The following is an 18,636-nucleotide window of genomic DNA, read 5'->3' on the forward strand; positions in this document are numbered from 1 at the left end:
GACCTCTCCGGCCTCATGCCTCCCCACCCCTCCCCCACCCCACAGGCGGCCCAGACCAGGGCTCCTCAGTGGCCACCAGGGGACATTTTGTCTTTCTGGAGACATCTTTGGGGTTCCTCGGGTAGGGGAAACCAGAGATGTTGCAAAACATCCCATAACGCACAGGACAGCTCCACGCCCACAACAAAGTCCTTGGGCTCCCAGTGTGCACAGTGCCAGGTGCCCGTGGGCAGAAGGGTCTGGACCAGGCCCCCTTCAGGAGCTGCTCTGGGGTCCCCCCAAGAGAGGAGAGTGGGCGGTCAGCTCTACTTGAGCCGGGAGGCCAGAGTGGCAGGAGCACCGCCCTCGAGAGGGGCTGCCCCTGACCAGCCCCCAGGCTGTGACCCCAAGGCCAGGGCAGCTTGTACAGGGGCCTGCATGGCCAGGACCCCGCCCTGGGGCTCCCAGCAGCATCTGTGACCCTGCCACAGGGGATAAGCAGAAGTGAGCCGGGAAGGGGGACTGCCAGGGGTGGGGCTGTCGTGGGTGTTGCCAGGAGGCTCCCCTCCCCCACGACACCTTCTCCGGGCAGACTGCACCCCACAAGGAAACGCCGCCTTCTAAGCCCTGCCAACAACGGAAGCAGTCGGTCTCCTCTGCAGGGAGGTGACTGCAGCCACCTCAGCTGCCAGCAGTGTGGGTCACACCAGGGCGGGGCCAGGCTGGGCTGCTGGGCTGGGGGGACCGGGCAAGCATCGACCGGGCGCCAGCCGTGTGCACCTCGGATTGTCCTCAGCGGGTTCTGGAGGGAGGGCGGCGTTCCGGCCCCAGCGGGGGCTTTCTGGGTGCTGGGCGGAGGGGGCCATCCCCTGGAGGAGCCATGGGGAGGGGAGGGGCTGAGGCTTCACTGTCTGTCCCCAGGGCTGCTTTGCCTGGTGTCAGGGTAAGGGCAGAGACCAGAGGCCGTTGGGGCGGGGGTGGAGAGGCTGGGAGGCCCAGGGTGAGGAGGGGGCAGGGGGCTGGGCTTCACCAACGTGGGAGGCTGTGGGGGGAGAGGTGGGAGGAGCAGGGAGGGGTGTGCGAAGGACAGCATGGAGGGTCCCAGGGCCTCAGAGGCCGAACAGAGCGGGCACTGCCCAGCCACCTGTCCAGGTGAGATGAGGCAGACCAGAGGATGCTGGCCGCAGTGCACGAGAGCCCAGGGCACGGCCACGGCGGAGGAGCTGCGCCTGCGCCCTGCGCCCCGCGCCTATGCCCTGCGCCTGCGCCCCGCGCCTGCGCTCCGTGCCCGCCATCTGCCCAGGAGGCTTCCGCCCGGGGCGGAGGGCAAACCCGGCCCCACCCGGATGGGCCCCGGTGACCCGCCTCCCACCGACTCCTGCCCACACCCGACGGCGTCCTCGCCTGCACACGTGCGGACTCGCACACACAGCACGAACACGGGAGTACACATTTGCGCACGCTTACACACAGGCGTGCACAGACATGTGCGCACACTCTTGCACAGGGACGGGCTCCAGCTCCAGGCGGACCAGGAGGCGGTGGGCGGCGCTCAGGACCCAGGCCACCTGCCTGCTGTGTGATGGGGGCAGGTGTGCCTGGGGGTGGGGTGCAGTAGGGCAGGGCCCCGGGCCGGGGACCACACCAGAGAGGTGCTCGGCAGTGCAGGCGGGGCCTGGGCTGGGGTCGGGGTACGGCCGTGCTGGGCGGGGACGTCCGTGTCCAGCCTCACCCCAGCCTGCCCTCCCCCCCCCCCCCCCGCACAGTCCGTCTCTCGGGGGCCCTGTGCCTGTCCCTCTGCCCCCTGCCCCTGGGTCTCTGTGGCCGGGGCAGAGCGGGGATGGCAGGCGTCCAGCTCCACACCAAAGGCGCCGATTCGCTCGGCTGTTCGGGGTCCCTGAAGACTCCACGTGAATGGCGGGGCGGATCTTCTGTCTGCAGAAGCGTGATGGGGACTTCGACGGGGATGGCGGGGTCCGGGGCCGCTGTGGGGAGACCTGAGGACGTGGCGGGAAGTGTCCCCGTCCACGCGTGGGACCCGCTGCCTCCGACCTGCATCGTCCCATGTCTTCCGTCAACGCTGCAGTTCCCACCGTGCGGGTCTGTCGCCTGCCGTGGCGAGCTACCTCCCGAGTCGTGCGTCATCCCCGATGCCGGCGACGCCCTTCCCCCTTGGCTGCTGGCGAGCAGCAGTGCGCTGACCCCGCGGGTCCGCGGTCCGGCCTGCCGCCTCACCAGCTCCGTCTCTGCGTTCTAACGGGTGTTTCGCGGACCCTCCAGCATTTTCTCCACATTAGATCGGGTCATCTGCAAATAGGTGGTTTTACCCATTCCTGACCCAGTGGGCTCTGCCCAGAGGGCCGGCGGTCCCCGCTCACAGAAGCGTGGCGGGTCAAAGAAGTTGATCCTGATCTTATGCCACAAAACGTCGCCGGCCACACTGCGTTGCGATCTTTCTTTCCTCTGTTGCTGGCAGCCATGCCGCCCCTGGCTCGCTGGCTCCCGGCGCCCGGCCGTCCAGTCCTGTGGATCGAAGGTCAAGTGCCACTGCCACCTTTAGCCTCCACGGGGTCCTACCTCCCCTCCGGGCGTCACGGCAGGCTGGGATGAAACAGTCCGTGGTCTCAGGCTGAGCCTCGGGAGCACAGGTCAGCGTCTGTGTGTTGGGGGCTTGGGGGGCGGGCGGTGGTGGTGAGCGGGCTTCTGTCCCCGCCACAGCTGTAGGTTCTGGCTCCTCTGTGCCCGTCAGCCGTGACCAGGAGGGCTGGCCCTGTGCTGGCTCCGGGCCGAGTGTCCCCGTGTGGAGACCTAAACCTCCGCGATCGATCTGCTAGTCATAGGACTCGTCGTGCTTTTTATTTCATCCGGACAGTTCTATTTCCCTGATAATCAGTCCATTCCATCTGTTTTTGGAAATGTTGACGGTGTTCTCATTTCTTTTTTGGACTTGTTTTTTTTGCATAAAAAAAATTTAATTTACATACAGTAAAATTCACTGCGTGACATTCCGTTCTACCGGTTTTGACAAACGCCCCCAAACCCCCTCTGCTGCCCTTGCCGGTCATTCCTGCCCCCACCCCGACCCCTGGCAACCACAGACTGGTTTTCCAGAGCACGTGGCCAGAATTCCACAGAAATGCGTCTTTCCCACAGAAATGCGCCTGAGACCCGGCCCCGCGGCGCGTGGACCGCGCCTCGCGGCTGAACGGCGCTGCGGCGTGTGGACGGGCTGCGTTTGGCGACCCGAAGCAAACCCGCCCGACTTTCGTGTTTCTGCATGCGCTTGGGTTATCATTTCTCTCGAGTAAACATCTGGGTGTGCAATCCCTGGGTCGCCGTGTGGTGACACGCGACCGCCTCCCCGCCCCCGCGGCGGCCCGCGGCGGCGAGAATTCTGCCCTCGTCAGCGGACCGCGGTGTTGCCGCTTCAGCCCCCACCCCATGGGTGTGCTGCGCCCGCGGTGGTTTTATCGATTTGCATTTGACAGATGATGGGGAGCGTCTTTTCATGTTCGGCATCTGCAGAGCTTCCTCACGCCGTGTTCAGACCTCTGTCCTATTTTTAAATTGGGTTATTTGCTTCTCACCGCGAGTTCTTCGAGCTCCTTACATACTGCGAATGCAGGTCCTTTATCTGATGTGTGGCTTGCGAGCGTGTACTGCCGGGCCGTGGCATCTCCTCATCTTTTGAATCGTCATCGTATCCTCTTTTCTTCCCAGTTCGCCTTTTATTATCTCCAGACCTGCTTATCAATTGATTCGTTTTTTCGAAAAACTAACTTTTGTCTTCGTTGGTCTCTATTGCAGCTTGGTTCGTTTTTCGTTGATTTCTGACCTTATTTTTCATCTCTTTCAACATTCTTTGGGCTTTTCCGGTTTTCTCCCTAACGTTTTTACTTGATTTGCGCTACGGGCACTGCAAGCTACCTCTTTCAGGTGTGCAGTCCCGGCTTTTGACGAGTGCACCCCGTTCTGTGACGACACATGCACCTGGCGTGTGAAATATTTTCGTCACCTCCCCAAATTCCCTCACACTCTCTGCAGCCGGCCCCGCCCCCGCACAGGCCCCCCGACTTCCCAAGCTGGACTCGGCTCGCAAACCCCGAGGCTCCCTGCCTTTCTGCGGGGTTCTCTGTGCCGGCAGCTACTTCCGTAGAAGCACCGCTTCGCGCCCCCACAAGTCTGGGAGCCCCGTGTCTTCTCATTCAGTTCCAAGCACTTCGAATCTTCTATTACGACCACGTCTCCGGCTCATCAGTGATTTTGCGATGTGAGTGTGTCACAGAGCTCATCAACGAAAGTTTCCCCAACACCGCGGCACAGCGTCGACCTCACAGCATCGCTAGGAATGGTGCAGGGAAACCCAGGCCCGCACCACTCACAGTCCGCAGGCCGCTCGCCGCGCCTTCCCCTTCACACACCTCTCCGTCCACCCGTCCGCCCGCCTCTCCTGCCCCACCTTTTCCCTCGGGGCTGACTCCAAAGGGGCCTCTGATTCTAGACCCTTCGCCCTGGGGAATGGGACACCAGAGGAGAACGGCCTGCTGGCCAGATCCACCCGAGGGCCCACATGGGCTCAGGGCAGGGGTCTCGGACATTCCAAGAGTCAGTGGCGGCCTCGCAGGAGCCAGGCGAGGGGCACCCCTTTCTGTGGACCATGTAGGGTGCGGGTGACCCAGGCCCACTGAGTTGGCCCTTAGCTGCACAGGCCTGGAACGGGGTTCTCTGAGCCGACAGCAAAGCCAAGGCCTTCGGGGGGGAGTCGGGGAAAGAGCTTAGGGAAGGCCGGTCCTCGGTGCTGGGACGCAGGGCGGACGTGGGCGGCAGGCGGGCAGGCGGGCAGGCCTTGGGCCTCCGAGGGGCTGCGGGCTCCATGCGCGTGTCGCTCTGGGTTTGGACACACCTGAGTTAGTGTGTGGTGAACATCATGTCCGCCCGTCCAGGAGCCCCTGGCACACTCCTGTCGTGGAGCAGCCGTGCCTCCTGCAGGGGGGGGAGGGGCCCCAGCGTCCTCCTTGCCCCCCCCCCATGCAAGCCCAGGGCCCGTCCCCCAGGACGTGCTTGTTTGCAGATCACACCTAAGCCAGCTTGGGGCAGCCTCGCCTTGTGGCTTCCAGGACCCCAGCATCCACCCTGCGTCTCACTCTGCCCCTGCAGGGAGCAGGCTGGGGGCTGCCCGGGGACACACGCCCGCCCCTCCCCCACTCCCACGGGGCCTTCTTCCCCCACCTGGTCGCGGACAATCCCGGGGGCACCAACCAGCAGGGGAGGACAGGAGGGGCCGGCATTGCCCTGAACGATGACTGGGACCTCTGGCCTTCTGGTCGCCACGCCCCCCTCCTCCCCCAGACGGACAGGTGCAGCTCGCCCCACTATCCGCCTAGCGCTCCTTTCCAGTGATGTGACGCGAGGCTGGAAGAGGGGAGTCCGGTGGGACGCCCCTCGCCCGTGGAGCTCGGCCGAGGGAAGGGTCCTCGGGCGGGAGGCGGGAGGCTGGAGGCGCCCAGCGGACAGGGAAGCCTGCTCTGCATGAAGTGTCTTCCTCGGACACGAGGTGGGGACTCCCCCTCCCGGCTGCTCCCCAGACCGCCAGTGACGCACCACCCAGGCTCTGCCCTGCTGGAAATTTTCGCGGTTCGGCGGAAAGTCTGCCTGTCCTTCCCGACAGCGATCAAAGTTCCCCGACGCCCCGTCAGGCAGGAATGCGGGGTCACGGAGTCGCCAGGTCTCCGACCTCGGCTTCCCGGAGGGCAGGAGGGCGAGCGGCGGCCTGTCCCTCGCCGGGCTCCTCTCCTGGACTTTGCGAGCCTGGCCCGAGGGCGCAGCTCGCAGCCCCGGCCGCCCCAGTCCCGGCACCGCGCGCCGCCTGGTGGCCGCTGCGCGCACTGCACGCGCCGGCCCGCGCGGGAATCGCGGCCCTGGTGCCCTGTGCCGGGGTCTCCGCCGCCCGAAGCCCCAGCTGCATTGCAGACCCTGAGAGTTTCTGCGAAAAAAAAAAATCTGAGACGTTCTAAATTAAATGACAGCGGGCGCAGAGAGAGAAGTAGAACAGCCAGCCTGTTAGCTGCGGGCCAACTCCCGCTCGTCTGCTGGAACTTCGTGCGGACGATCCTGGGGGCTCCCTCCCAGGAGGGCAGGGCCAGGGCGGGGCGCCCAGGCACCTGCGCGTGAGTTACCCGCCACAGCCTCTCTGGGAGCAGACGCCCCTTCCCGGGGCTCGGGGCCCACCCCAGGACTGGCCCCTCACCTTCCCACCCCTGGTCACGGCTAAAAACACTGAAACAATGACCCCCAGACAGTGGATGCCCGTCCTTCCCACGCGCCGCTGTGCTGGTTCGGACCTGTTCCCCGGAACCCCGTCTTTCTTGCCAGCAATGGCCCAGTAAACCCTCCCCTTGAAACAGACGGTCAGCCGGGGGAGCCAAACCAGCTGCACGGGTCCCAGCCCACCAGCCCACCCTCCCCGGCGCCTGACCCCCGCCCTGTGGACAGGCCCTGGCAACGTGGTGCCAGGGCGGCCGGGGCTGCGGCCTGCGTGCCCAGAGGGGGCTTCGGGGCGGCGGGTCAGGGGGAGAGCCCCCACCCGCACGTCTGCCTGTGCCACCTGGCCCCGAGGCTTGGCCTGCACCAGGTGTCCCGGGGGCCCTGTGCATCCCTGTCTCCTGGTGCCTGGTGGCCAGCCTGCACGCAGCTTGTCCACCTGCACCGTCCCCACCCCCGCCGTGCCCTGGCTCTGAGCTCCTCACTGGACTGTCCTTTTTCCGAACCCCTCCTTGCTCCTTCCCCTGGAAGAACCAGCCTCTGAGGGCCCAAGTGCCAAACCCTGGTTTCTCACATCCCCTGGACTAAGGCGGAGCTTAGTCCAGTCGGGGGGTTCCCCAGAGTGACTGAGGGTCCCTGCGGCTTGCCCTGTCCCACCTGGCTCTCCTGACTAGCCGGTGCAGGGCCCTCATCCAGGAAAGCTGCCCTCGGGACAGCGGGCAAGCCTCTACAGCTACAGCCCGGGAGCAAAAAAGCTCCCACAGACTTGTGCCAGGCCAGGCTCAGCAGTGTCAGGGGACCCCATCTGGCCATTCCCAGGGTTTCACCGAGGCCAGTCCACAGGATGGGAGTCAGGCTGGGGCCCACCGGCCGCTGCACCCGGGCGACGCCACAGCCAGCTTCCGACCGGCTCCTCTCTGAACGCCGAGACTGCTCGGGCGGCCGGAACGACGTGCACTGCTGGGCTCAGCCGGGTGCTCCTGCTCCAGCAAAAGGGACCAGGGTGGGGCGGGGACCTGCCTCCCAGACGGAATAACACAGCACCGCAGGTCGCTTCACGAAAGGACGATGACCGAAGTCTTTGATCTCCAGCTCCAGCAAACGGAGGCCCCTAACCAAGACGAGCCCCAGGTCTGTCCCCGCTGCACAAAAGCCCGGATGCCGGAAGACATGGTGACAGAGGGCAGCCAAGGAGCCGCAGCCCCCGCCAGCGCCGTGCCCGGCCCAGCGGCCAGGCTCCGAGGGGCCACGCGGGGCTGTCCCAAATCTCCCCTCATCAACTGGGAGAAGCCGCTCTGTGCATTGGGATGAGCCCGTCATCCTCACTGACATGGAGCTGCCCTCTGGGCACGGGACCGGCTCCGCCGCAGCCCCGGGGGGAGCCTAGCAGCCGGGTCTCTCACGAGCCTGCACAGACCCGCCCGAACCTGCCTCCTTGTCTGGGCCTTCCAAGGGACCCCCTTTTCTCCTTCATTCCGCCATCCTCGTCGCTTAGCATGCTGGAATTTCTCCCTCTCAGAAAGGGGAAATAAGCCTAGAAGTTGACAGTGGCAGCCAAAATGCCCAGCTGGGCAGATCGGAGGACCCGTCGACACCTTTTTGTTGGCCGTCGCTGATGGCACTGGAGCTGACCCTAAGGACGTTGGTCGTTTGTCCCTACCGGGTCAGCTACCACCCTCCCCACAGGACATCCTCCACTGACGGTGGCAGAACCCTACACGCAGCTCCCACAGGGGTCAGTGGGCCCTTCACAGCCTCTCCACAGAATAGGGACTAATCACCTGCTGGGCCGAAGTGCTCTGCAGGGCGTGCGGCGGACGGCGGGGGCCAGCGGCCAGCAGGGACAAAGGTCCTACCTCTCTGCCCTGCACTGCCCCCCAACACCTGTTTTGCCTGTGAGGACACGGACTAGGGGTGTCAGAGATAGGCCCAGGCCTTGGAGCCACGGACGACGCTGGCAGCCCTGGCTGCGCCGGGCTCCCCGCCCCCCCCCCCCCCGCCCCACACCCGCCTCCCCGCCCCGCTGGGATCAGCCTCCGTCCCTCCCGCCAGGAGGTTTTTGCCGTGAGCGCCCCTGTAGCACCTCCCGCGCCCCCAGACCCAGCAGCCAGCACCTCTTCACCTTCACGTGGGAAGGAGGGCAGAGCCCCAGGATCTCCTGGGCCCTGAAAGCTGGTTTGGATGGTGCGTGATTTCCAGGAGGCCCCGCCCCCGGGTCCCGCACCGGCTCACAGGGAGACGGCACCCACCGTCAGAGATTTAGCCCCCAAGGGCCTCACGAGTCTAAGGAAAAACCAGTTTGTTCAAACTCAAGCTCGTTGCTTAGGGCATCTCGTGGTGGCTGAAAAACTGACTCTTACTGGAAATTACTGTTTGACTGTCGCTATGGGCACGTAGGCCTTTGATTATAGGAACATAACATTCTAAACAAGCTTTCTGCTTCTGTAACCCCTGCTTACACACCTGACCTGTGGGTTGACAGGTAGTAAATAGAAGAAAGATAGCCCTTTGCGTTTAGACAGAACGAAGAATGGGATTTTGGGCTTAAAAACCCTGTACCTCTACATTTCGGGGCTACTTAATTTGGGGTCTGCATACCCCTGGCAGACCCAGCTGGCTGAATAAAGAGTGTTTCCTATAACTCACTGAGTCCCGGTGGTCCGTGTGTCTTTCGGGGGCTAGTGGCTACAATAATCTGATCTCAGCGCGTAGATCCAGACAGGCTTAGGGGCAGCCTGAACGTCCCCAAACTTAACCAAACCAAAACCTAACCAAACACAAGCCAAAACTAAGTGACGACTGTGAGGCTTTCCCACACAAGCTGGCTACTGTCGAAATTGGATTCCAAACTTCTCCTTCGTGGTCCGACCTCCACCTGGTTTACTGACACACACCGGCAAGCTCGGCCCTACTATCTGGGAAGATCGGGGTGACCCAGCTTAGACACCAACTGGATGACCCTGGGTCCTGCGCACCCAGCCCTGTCCCTCCTGCCCCAAGGGGGACTGAAAAGGGTGGTCATCGAAACTCCCTGCGACCTCCGCATCCCCCACACCCCCACCCCACACCCGAACACCTGTGTCCTGCAGGGCCACCTGCCAGGGCCCATCCCCTCTCACACGGGGACCCCTGCAGCCATCCTCCAGTCCCAAGGCCCCAGGGGCCTTCAGCTGCCATAGGACCTGCTCCGAGCTCCTGACTCTGTGTTCTGAGCCACCCCAGAGACCAAGACCCCCGCTCCCCGGGCCCTCTGAGCGTAGGTCGGCCCTCAGGGGCTCTGCTCCGTGGCCCCACAGCCCCCTCCCCCAGGCCTGCCCTCCCGAGGTCCTTTCTCACCCACTCACAAAGGCTGTGCCATCATCCAAGGACAGACAGGTGGCTTCACGCCACTGGCAGCCACCAGGGGGCGCCACGCGGTGGCTGCGGAGCTGGAGCTGGGCGTGGGGCCTGGGCACAGAAGGGACTGTTGGCTGGCGGGTCCCGGGCTCCTTGACGGCTCCGGCGGCAGCTGGCTCCTGTGAGCCCACCTTGCGGGTGCGGATGCGGAGGCGGGACAAGCGGACGGCACCCCCGCCCGCCCTGGCTCCCCCCATGCGAGGCCCAAGTCCCCGAGGCTTCTCCAAGTCCTCCTTAAATTTGTCCTTGCTGCCACTTTGGTATGTGACTTTAGGAAAGTTGCCTGACCCATCCAGGCCTTAGGCTCCCCACCCGTAAAAAGGGGGCGTGAAGGGCCAGACCGCCTACTGGACAGCGCGCCGGCCCCCGCCTCCAGCCCAGCTGGTCCGCCTGTGGGGAGCAGGCCCCCACTCCGAGCCTCTGAAGGCTGCAGGCGGGCGGCTGGCCACCTGGCTCAGGGGCGGAGGTCTGCAGGCTGGTTCAGCCCAGACCCAGCCAGCAGGGGACGGACCCCCAGGGAGCTTCTGGGGCTGCAGCCAGGACAGGGGAGGCCGCCTTCCTGCCGGCGTGTGCCCGTGCACGGGCATCCGTGTCAGGATCCTGTTGCTCTATGTGACCCCACCGGAGACGGCCCACCCAGCGCCCTCTCCCTCCATGGCCCCTGTCTGCCCAGAGTGCGCTGTGGGGCCAGCAGGGTGGCGCCTCCCCAGGCCGTGAGGGGGGCAGGCCCCTGCTGTGCGTGGGAAGAGCCAGGCCCCACCCTCCTCAGGGACCGGCTCCCTGGCCCCGCTGAGGCCCTCACAGAAGGCAGAAGATATAAAGGCCCCAACCCAGCCGGGCAGAGGGCACCGTCCTCCGGTGCCAGCAGCTGAGTTCTCACACTCCCCGGTGCCAGGCCCGGCACCCAAGCCCGGCCCCACCCCTGCCTTGTGGCTGCGGACTCCGTCCCCCGGGGCCACGGATTCCTGTCCCAGTGGGCGAGGGCAGGAGATGGTTTTCCGCCCTTTGATCCCTGCCAACTCCAGGGAGCCAGGCACGTTCAGGCCTTGCCAGCTGGGGCCACAGGGGAGCAGGGAGGGAGGCCCAGGTGGGGGCGGGCCTCACTGTCCTTCCCTAGGCTATGAACCCCAGCTCCCTGGGCGCCCCAGGAGCTCCTCACTCCTCTCCTGCCAACTGGGTGGGGGTTAGGCTCCCCACCCAGGGGCCTGGGTCTTCCCCCACCTTCACTGGGCCTGGGACTCTGCAAAACCAACCCCGCCCCTCCCCGACACTGCCCTGGGGTCCAGAGGCCAACCGCCCCGGCCTAGCCCTGCTCCTGTGCCTCACCACCCCTGACCCACCCAGAGACCCCTGGCGAGCCTGGTGCTGGACCGCCGGGTACCAGGAGGGACCCCAGGCGTCCTGGGCCTCACCCCTGATCTCAGAGGCCCCAGCTCGGGCTGCGGCCTTCACGAGACCCAAACCTGCCACCTCCCTATGATGGTCTCCCACTCGCAGCATGAGGGGATCGGCCTCCCCGTTTTTAAGCACCACTAGGCACCCTGGGGCAGGCCCCCCTTGGAGCCTGGGGGACAGAGTCTCAAACTCCCAGGTGGCAGAGGGTCTCCCCTGAGCTCCTGTGGGGAGGGCCCAAGGGGCTGCCGGGCTCAGCTCTGCCACCCCTGACAGCAAGGACAGGGGCCCCAAGGCCCTGCCTGAGGACGGGGCCTCGGGCCTTGTGGGGGCTTCTCAGGGAGGCAGGGCTCCACCTCTGCTGGTCTGCCCACAGGATGGGCGGGCACCGCCGCCTGCCGCAGGCTTTACCCCGCACCTGTGCCTGACCTCGGGTCTGCCAGCGAGCAGGGGTGTCCCTTCCCGGTGGGGCATCTCTCTCTGGGGACATGGGAGAGGGGCGGGGCCGGGTCCTCAAGACCCACTCTCCGGGTGGTGAGGAGCGGGACGCTTCCTGGAGGAGGTGGCTGGGCAAGTCCCTTAGATGCTGGCACGCATTCCTGAGCAAAGCGAGTGAGAAAGTCGGCGTGGCGAGGGGGCCACGGAGACGCCGGGGCCTTCCCCGCGGCCGCGCCCCCGCCCCCCAGGGCCAGCCGGCGCGGGGGCGGCGGATTCCTGCGCCGCCATCCGGCAAGCCAAAGCCTGCGCCGCCGGCGGGCACTTGGCCCACGAGGAGGTGGGGGCAGGGAGGCCCGCTGTCCCCGCATCGCCTGCCCTGGCGGGGGCGTTGCACCCCAGCCTGACCGGGTGGCCAGGGCGGAACGGCAGAAGGCACCTTCGTGCGGGGCACCCCAAGCGGGCACGTCGCATTGGCCCCGGTCGCGCGCCCAGCCGTGCCCGCGCATTCCTGGTGAGGCTGGTGCTCGGGGCCAGGTCTGCGGGCAGGCGCAGGATAGGCCACCCCCACCCCCACCCCCACCCCCGGGAAGGGGCCTTCTGATGACGGCGACCCGAGGCCGTGCCCCCCTCCTGACCAACGCCGGTGTGGCACGCTGGGAGTGGACCGGCTGGCCCCAGCAGAGCGACTTGGAGGTCCTCAGGCCTGGTCTGCACTGGTGCGGGGGCGGGGGTGGGGGTGGGGGCGGGGGTCGGTGCTGCTGAGAACCAGGAGAGCAGAGAGGCGCCCCAGCGCAGCGGCCGGCAGGGTTGGGGTGGGGGGCGGGGCGGGCAGGAGGCGGAGAGGGCCCGGAGGCCGAGCTGTGTCAGGGCTGTGGCCTCCGTCCCTGCAGCCAGCCTCCAGGCCTCATTCATTCATTTAAGGCGCCTGCTGGTGCCCGGCTGTGAGCCGAGCCAAAACAGGGTCTGGACAGGACCCTGCAGGCACATAGCGGGAACCCACCCGCCCTCCCGGCCTGCGGGGGGCCTGCGACCTCGCCCAGGTCAGCAAGGGCCAGCAGGGCTGGGGGGCTGCAGGGGAGTGGCGACCCCCAGACTCCGCGAAGGTCTGAGGTGCTGGGCTGTAGAACTGCCCACCCTTCAGGCTGGACCAGCACCCACTTAACAAATCCCCCACTGTTGGACCCGAAGGGGGTGCCCAGATTTCCGCGGGGAGATAAGTCCACAGCCGCCGACGTCACTGCCTGTGTGTCGCGCCGTCGAGAGGGGTTCCGGGAGCTGAGCAGAGACTCCCGGCCGACGGCCGCTGGGAGCAGAGCCACGCCAGCTTCGCGCCCCTCCGGGGGACAGTCACAGGCACATGGACCCCCCCCCCCCGCCTCTTCTCTGTCCCTGGGACCTGATGCCCCCTCCTGGGTGGCTTCCTAGAGCCCCCAGCTCTGGTCTCCGCTTCGTGCCGGGGTCCCCACAGCCTCTGCCTGGCCTGGCTCCTCGGGACTGTCCCCTGGTCTCACCCACAGGCCCCATCATTCAACACCGCACACCCCACTTCTTCCAGATACCCCCCAGCCTCTAGGGTGGGACCGGCAGGAGTGACCCCTCTTCCCCCTCTCCCATCAGCCCACCCCGAGTGCCAGTGCCGGCTCCTCCTTGCTGGCCCTCCCCCCACCGTCCTGCTCCGGCCCCCCACCATGAGATATCTCCAGCATGCATCTGACCCGCCCCTCTCTGCCTTAAAGCCCACTGTAGCTCCTTGGCACCCACGGGATAAACCCAAGCTCCCCATGGAGCCCCTGCCTCATCCACCTCACCCCTGCTCATCTCTTCACAGTCACCCCCGTCCGCTGCCACCCCTTCCCCGCTGTCCCCCTGCTGCTCCTCCCTGCGTCCCTGCGGGCTCACACTGCTGGCCCTCCCCTCCCCCCGGCCCCGGACAGTCCGCGGTGCCGCGGCCCAGGCTGAGTCGCGGAGGAGCCCTTGTCCCCCCACCTCCCCAGAGGCTCCGTCCTCACATGCCATCCCCGAGCCCCAGTCGGACCGTGTCCCCCAGCCAGGGCAGGGGGAGCCCTCACCACGGGTGTGCTGGACAGGACCCTTGCCGAGTCCAGGGCGCATGACGGGCACAGCGTCCAGGGAGATACAGTGACTGGCTTGGTGTCATACAGCGGATCCAGGGGACAGATGGCTGGGCATAAGGGAGCAAGGTCCCCCAGAAGTTCACGTCTCTTAGCCCTCTCCGGACCCAGGAAGATCTGACTCCAGTTCTGCAAGGTCCAGCCCAGCCCGCCCCCGCCACCATCTCACACACACACACACATGCACACACATGCACACACACATGCGCGCGCACACACATGCACACGCATGCATGCACACGTGCACATGCGCGCACACATGCATGCGCGCACACGCATGCACGCGCGCACACACACACACACACACACACACACACAGGAAGTGGCTCGGCTGAGCCAGGCCGCAGGCAGGCAAGCTGCAGCATGCCTTGGCATTGCAGGCCCCGCGGGCTGGGAAGAACCCAGGCAGGCCTGGTCGCCACCCCGGTGTCTCCCAGGAATGCAGGCCATGGAGAGCTGAGCAGAGAACGCCAACGTGGCCCACTGACCCGTGACCGGCTGTGTAGGGGAGAGGGGCCAGGGCGTCCTGGCCCCAGAGCCACGAAGCCTGCATGGGAGGAAAGGCCTTGCAGAAGGCCCGGTCTCAGCACCACGGATCGGGGGGGGGGGGGGGCCGGGGCCTAGCCCACAGACGCTGGTGCTGGGGGCCAGGGCAGCTCAGGGCCGCTCGGGGCCATCTGGAGCCAGGGCAGACCCAGAGGGGCCACAGCACCAGCAGAGCCCCGCCGCACTGCTCAGAGGCCCCTGTAGGCCTCCAGATCCCAGGGAGTTTGGGCTCCAGACAGGCACATGTGGTCTGGCAGTGCGGGCCTGAGCCGCCCGCATCGCCGGCCAGGCCGGCCCCGCCCTCGAGCAGGGCCGAGGATGTCATGCGCTCCAGTCTCTGTCAAGGCCTGGAGAGAGATTTCAGGGATCCCCCATAAATGACTTGTGGTTTTCGAGATGCATTCCTGAATATTTTATAAATTCTGTTTTATGAAAATGACACCTTTCCCGTTATTCATTTTCTTTTTAGTGACTCTAAGGAGTGCTGTTGACTCTTGTTTCGGGCCACCATGTTGAACTCTGACTGATAGTTAATCTGTTGCTTACTTTGGGATTTCAGTGTAAGGCAGGGGTCCCCGGCCCATGGTCCGTTGGGAGCCGGACCGCAGAGCAGGAGCGCGGCAGGCGGGCGAGCGAAGCTTCATCCGTATTCGCAGCCGCTCCCCGGCGCTGGCCTCGGGCATCAGGTTCTCACGGGCGCGCCGGTCCCTGGCACCAAAACGGTGGGGACCGCTGACATCGCCTGTCACGTTCTACGAAGATGCACGAGAACGAGAACGTCTTTTTTTTTTTTTTCACGCCTACAGCACCCGGTCTTCCTAGGTGGTCTCCCACCCAAGTGCTAACCAGGCCCGACCCTGCTTCGCTCCCGAGATGGGACGGGATCGGGCTCGATCAGGGCGGCGCGGCCGCAGACGAGCCTGCCACTGTGTGTCCCTACGTCCGGCCCCCAAGCTGCTGCTTCCTGTTTCCCGTCTTACCCCAGAGCAATGCCGAGTGGTGCTGGTGAGAACCGACACTCTGTCTCCCTGCTGCTGCCCCAACCTGAAGCGTCTCTGTCACGCTTGGCTCGGGGTCGAGGGATGGGGTCCTTGTCAGTGAGGAAACTTTCTTCCAGTTCTTACCATGTCTTTTTTTTTTTTTTTTTTTAATCGTGGCTACGCGTTAAACTTTACGAAATGCTTTGATCTGTGTCAGCGAAATGCTTTTCTTTAAGCTGGCGGACTGCTAGGCCGGAGTCCTAAAGTGAACCGTCCTTATGTTCCGGAGATGAGGTTTCAGTGGACTTAGCATACCGCTGGATTTCAGTTAGCTACGACTTTAAAACTCTAAAAATTCATGGTCATAAACAAAACTGGTTTGGAATTTACTTCCCTGGTGCCTTTTCTGCCTCTCTGGCGGCCTTAGGAGTTGGGCCACTTGCCCTCTCTCTTTCTGGAATGGCTCACTCATCATACGGACAATCAGTTCTCGGGGGCTCGGTAGGTCCACCCTGTGACCCTGCTGGGCTTGGGGTTTGGGGACTGCGTGTGTGTGTGTGCACGTGCGCACGTGTGTGTGTGTGTGCGCGCGCGTGCATGGTGGGAGAGAGGTCTGGCTACTCCTTTAATTTTTAAAGTTTTTAAACTCCTGCGGTTTTCTATTTCTCCTTGTCCCGATTTCAGTATGTTAATTTTCTAGGAATTCGTGCATTTTGCATAGGTTTTCAAATTTATTGGTGATACGTTTTTAAAAAATGTCTCCCGCGTTTAAAATAACGCCCATATAGCTATGGCTATTCTCCCCTTTGTCCGGTATTTTGATATTTCTTTCTTTTTTCTCAATGGGTCTTGAAATAAGCTTTCGAGAGAGCCAGCTCCGATTTCATGCACCATGTCCACTGGACTGCGTTCTGTCTTGATTTAAGGCTTTATTATTTTCTTCCTCCTTTTTGATCTCTTTGGATTTTATTCTGTGCTATTTTTGTAGATCTCGGTCACTTGGTTCCAGACAAACATATTCAAAGCTGTACAGCTGTCTCAGATACTGTTTTTGACATGCCCCCCAGATTTTTACTTGTAGAGATGTCGTCGTTAAATTCTAAGTATCGTGTAATTTACCCTATGAATTTGTCTTTAATCCAAAGTTTATTTAGTACTTTTCAAAAAAAAAAGGGTTTCTGAAAATGGTGTATTAAAAGCCATACTTTTGTTACTGGCTTCTTTTTTCGAAAGTTCCATTTCGTGTGTTTCTTGTGTAGGGAATGATTGCAGATGGCATCAAACCGTGGTGCCACATTTTTGGAATTTTGATATCGATCTCATTCAAGAGCATTTTAAAGCCGAGAATTTTCCTCAGTCTTCCGTGACCCGGATCGCGGCGCGCAGCCTCGGCTCCCCGCGGCGCGGACGCCTTGACGGACGGGTGGCTCTGACGAGCGGGCGGTGTGACTCGTGCCCTTTGGGGCCCATCACACCATCATAACTGCACTATTTTCTCAGAAGATCGTCTGTTCCAGGCAGACGTTAGTCCTTTGCTCAGTGTTCATCAAGCTTACGATTATCCTCTTACGATTAATGTTTCTTCTCCGTGAGAGTTTTCCCCTTATTTCTTCTATTTCGCACTTAGGCTGTCTAATAGTGACCCTACTTTACTGCCACTGGGAACCCTGAGAATTAGCTTAGAGTCCTTTCCCGGTTCTGACCTCCTTCCGTTTTCCCGGCCTCTCGTTTCTGTGTCCGTATTGGCTGCGCCCTTCGGCCTGGCCGTGGGGGCAATTCCCGTGCTGGGGTCCCTGCCTCCACCCCCCCAACTTAGGATGCCCGGGAGCTGTCCCAGGACCCCGGCGTGAGGGCCATCCCCGGTCCTCCTCGGGCGGAGTCGGGGCAAGCGGGCCTCCCTCCCGGCCGTCCGGCCCCCTTCGTCACACCACGGCCCTGTCCAGCATCTCGGCCTGGCGGGCGGCGTGGGCGATCACTGGGCTCAGGTTTCAGTCACCCAGCCAAGGAAGAGCCGCGGGCGCTCCCAGCTTCTTGAGCGAAGACGCTGAATTCCAGTGGTGCCCTGGTCTGGGACCCATGGGACCGCCCCGCCCCAGCCTCCCAACAGCACAAATGACTGCTGCCGACCTCTGGATGCGTGAGCCTTCTTTTCCCAAATTAGGTTTGCACTTACTCCCAGGGACGTGCTGGGATCTGAGTGTAATTGTAGGTCTGGAGGCGCACGGGGCAGCGGAGGTGGAGCTAGCCTGCGCCTGCACCTGCTTGCAGAGCTGCGGGTCAGCGAGGTCACCGCAGGAGCCTCACACGAGGCAGGACCAGGCCCGCGAGGGGGATGGCCGTCTCTGCCTGTTCGGCTGCCATGGCATGCTGGCGGCCGGTATCTCCCCGGGGTCTCCCTCCCAAGGCCCCGCCCCATCCCAGGCAGGGCCCAGGCTTTCACGAGGGGACCAGGGTGAGGAGGCCAGCGCAGTCCCGTGGAGTCTAGCTGCCCTCTGGGCGACGCTGTGTCTCAACTGGGAAGATGCCAGCTCAGCTGCCTAGGAGGTCACTGGTCCTTTCGCGATGATGGGGGCAGCCTTCCCGGCCATGCCTTGGGCCCCAGTGATGCCACGTCATTGCCTTAGGCCCCAGTGCGGCTCAGAGCAGCCGGCCTGCCCCTCGGTCCTGAGTGGTGTCTCCCAAACTGTACCTTCCACAGGCACCGCCTTCCAGGTGAGCACAGGCCCCAGGCAAGTAACCGGTTCACCACCAAGTACCATGGGCTCTGAACGTCCCTCGCCTGGATCCTCACGGTCTCCGTTCTCAATGGGGTTGCGCAGAGCGTTGAGAAGCCCGCCTTGCGGGTCTGCTGTCTGCCGTCACTTCCAGGACTGGGATGACAGGAAGTCCCCTGGCTGCCTTGGGCTGGAAGGGCCTGAGCTGGGCGGGAATTAGCACAGGGCCTGCAGGGCGAAGGGTCGCCCCTGCCTGCACTGGAGCCCACACGACCGCAGACCCCTGCAGCCAGGATCCTGGGCGATGCCGGGCGCCGCGGCTGGAGACCAGCCTGGTGACCGGCTCTGGGCACGGGGACACTCCGAGGGGAAGACTGCCCTCGGAGACAGGCGCGGTGGGGGTGAGGGGAGCCTCGGGGTCGCTGCCTCCGCCCTCACGGAGAAGGCGGGGCAGCAGAAGGCCCCACATTTGGCTCAGAACCGCACTTAGGGAAGACGGTGGCCCCGGGAGGGGCGCCCCGTGAGCGAAGTGTGGGGCGCGGCTCCGGCCCGGTCAGCGCACTGAGGCAGAAGCCCCAGGACGCGGCCCTGACGGTGGGCGGGCCGCTGACCCCGCCCCCACGCCACCCAGCCCCGGCCAGGACGACACGGGCGCCGTCGCCCACCAGCTTGTCGCCCGGGTCTCATTTGGCCCCTACTTGGGGGGAAAGAAAGGGCACTATTTGAAGCACTCCCCAAGCCCCCAACCCCAGAAGCCCCAGAAGCCCCCCGAGAGAACGGACGACTGGACCGACCGTG

At 64.0% G+C, this 18,636-nt stretch overlaps 1 pseudogene; it reads right to left on the bottom strand.

The window, feature by feature from the left end:
• Positions 1 to 14,941: 14,941 nt before the first annotated feature.
• On the bottom strand, positions 14,942 to 15,060 carry LOC118614937 (annotated as a pseudogene).
• Between the last annotated feature and the right edge of the window lie 3,576 nt (positions 15,061 to 18,636).

The sequence above is a fragment of the Rousettus aegyptiacus genome, unplaced genomic scaffold (genome assembly GCF_014176215.1).
Source record: "Rousettus aegyptiacus isolate mRouAeg1 unplaced genomic scaffold, mRouAeg1.p scaffold_m13_p_21, whole genome shotgun sequence".
NCBI lineage: Eukaryota > Metazoa > Chordata > Mammalia > Chiroptera > Pteropodidae > Rousettus > Rousettus aegyptiacus.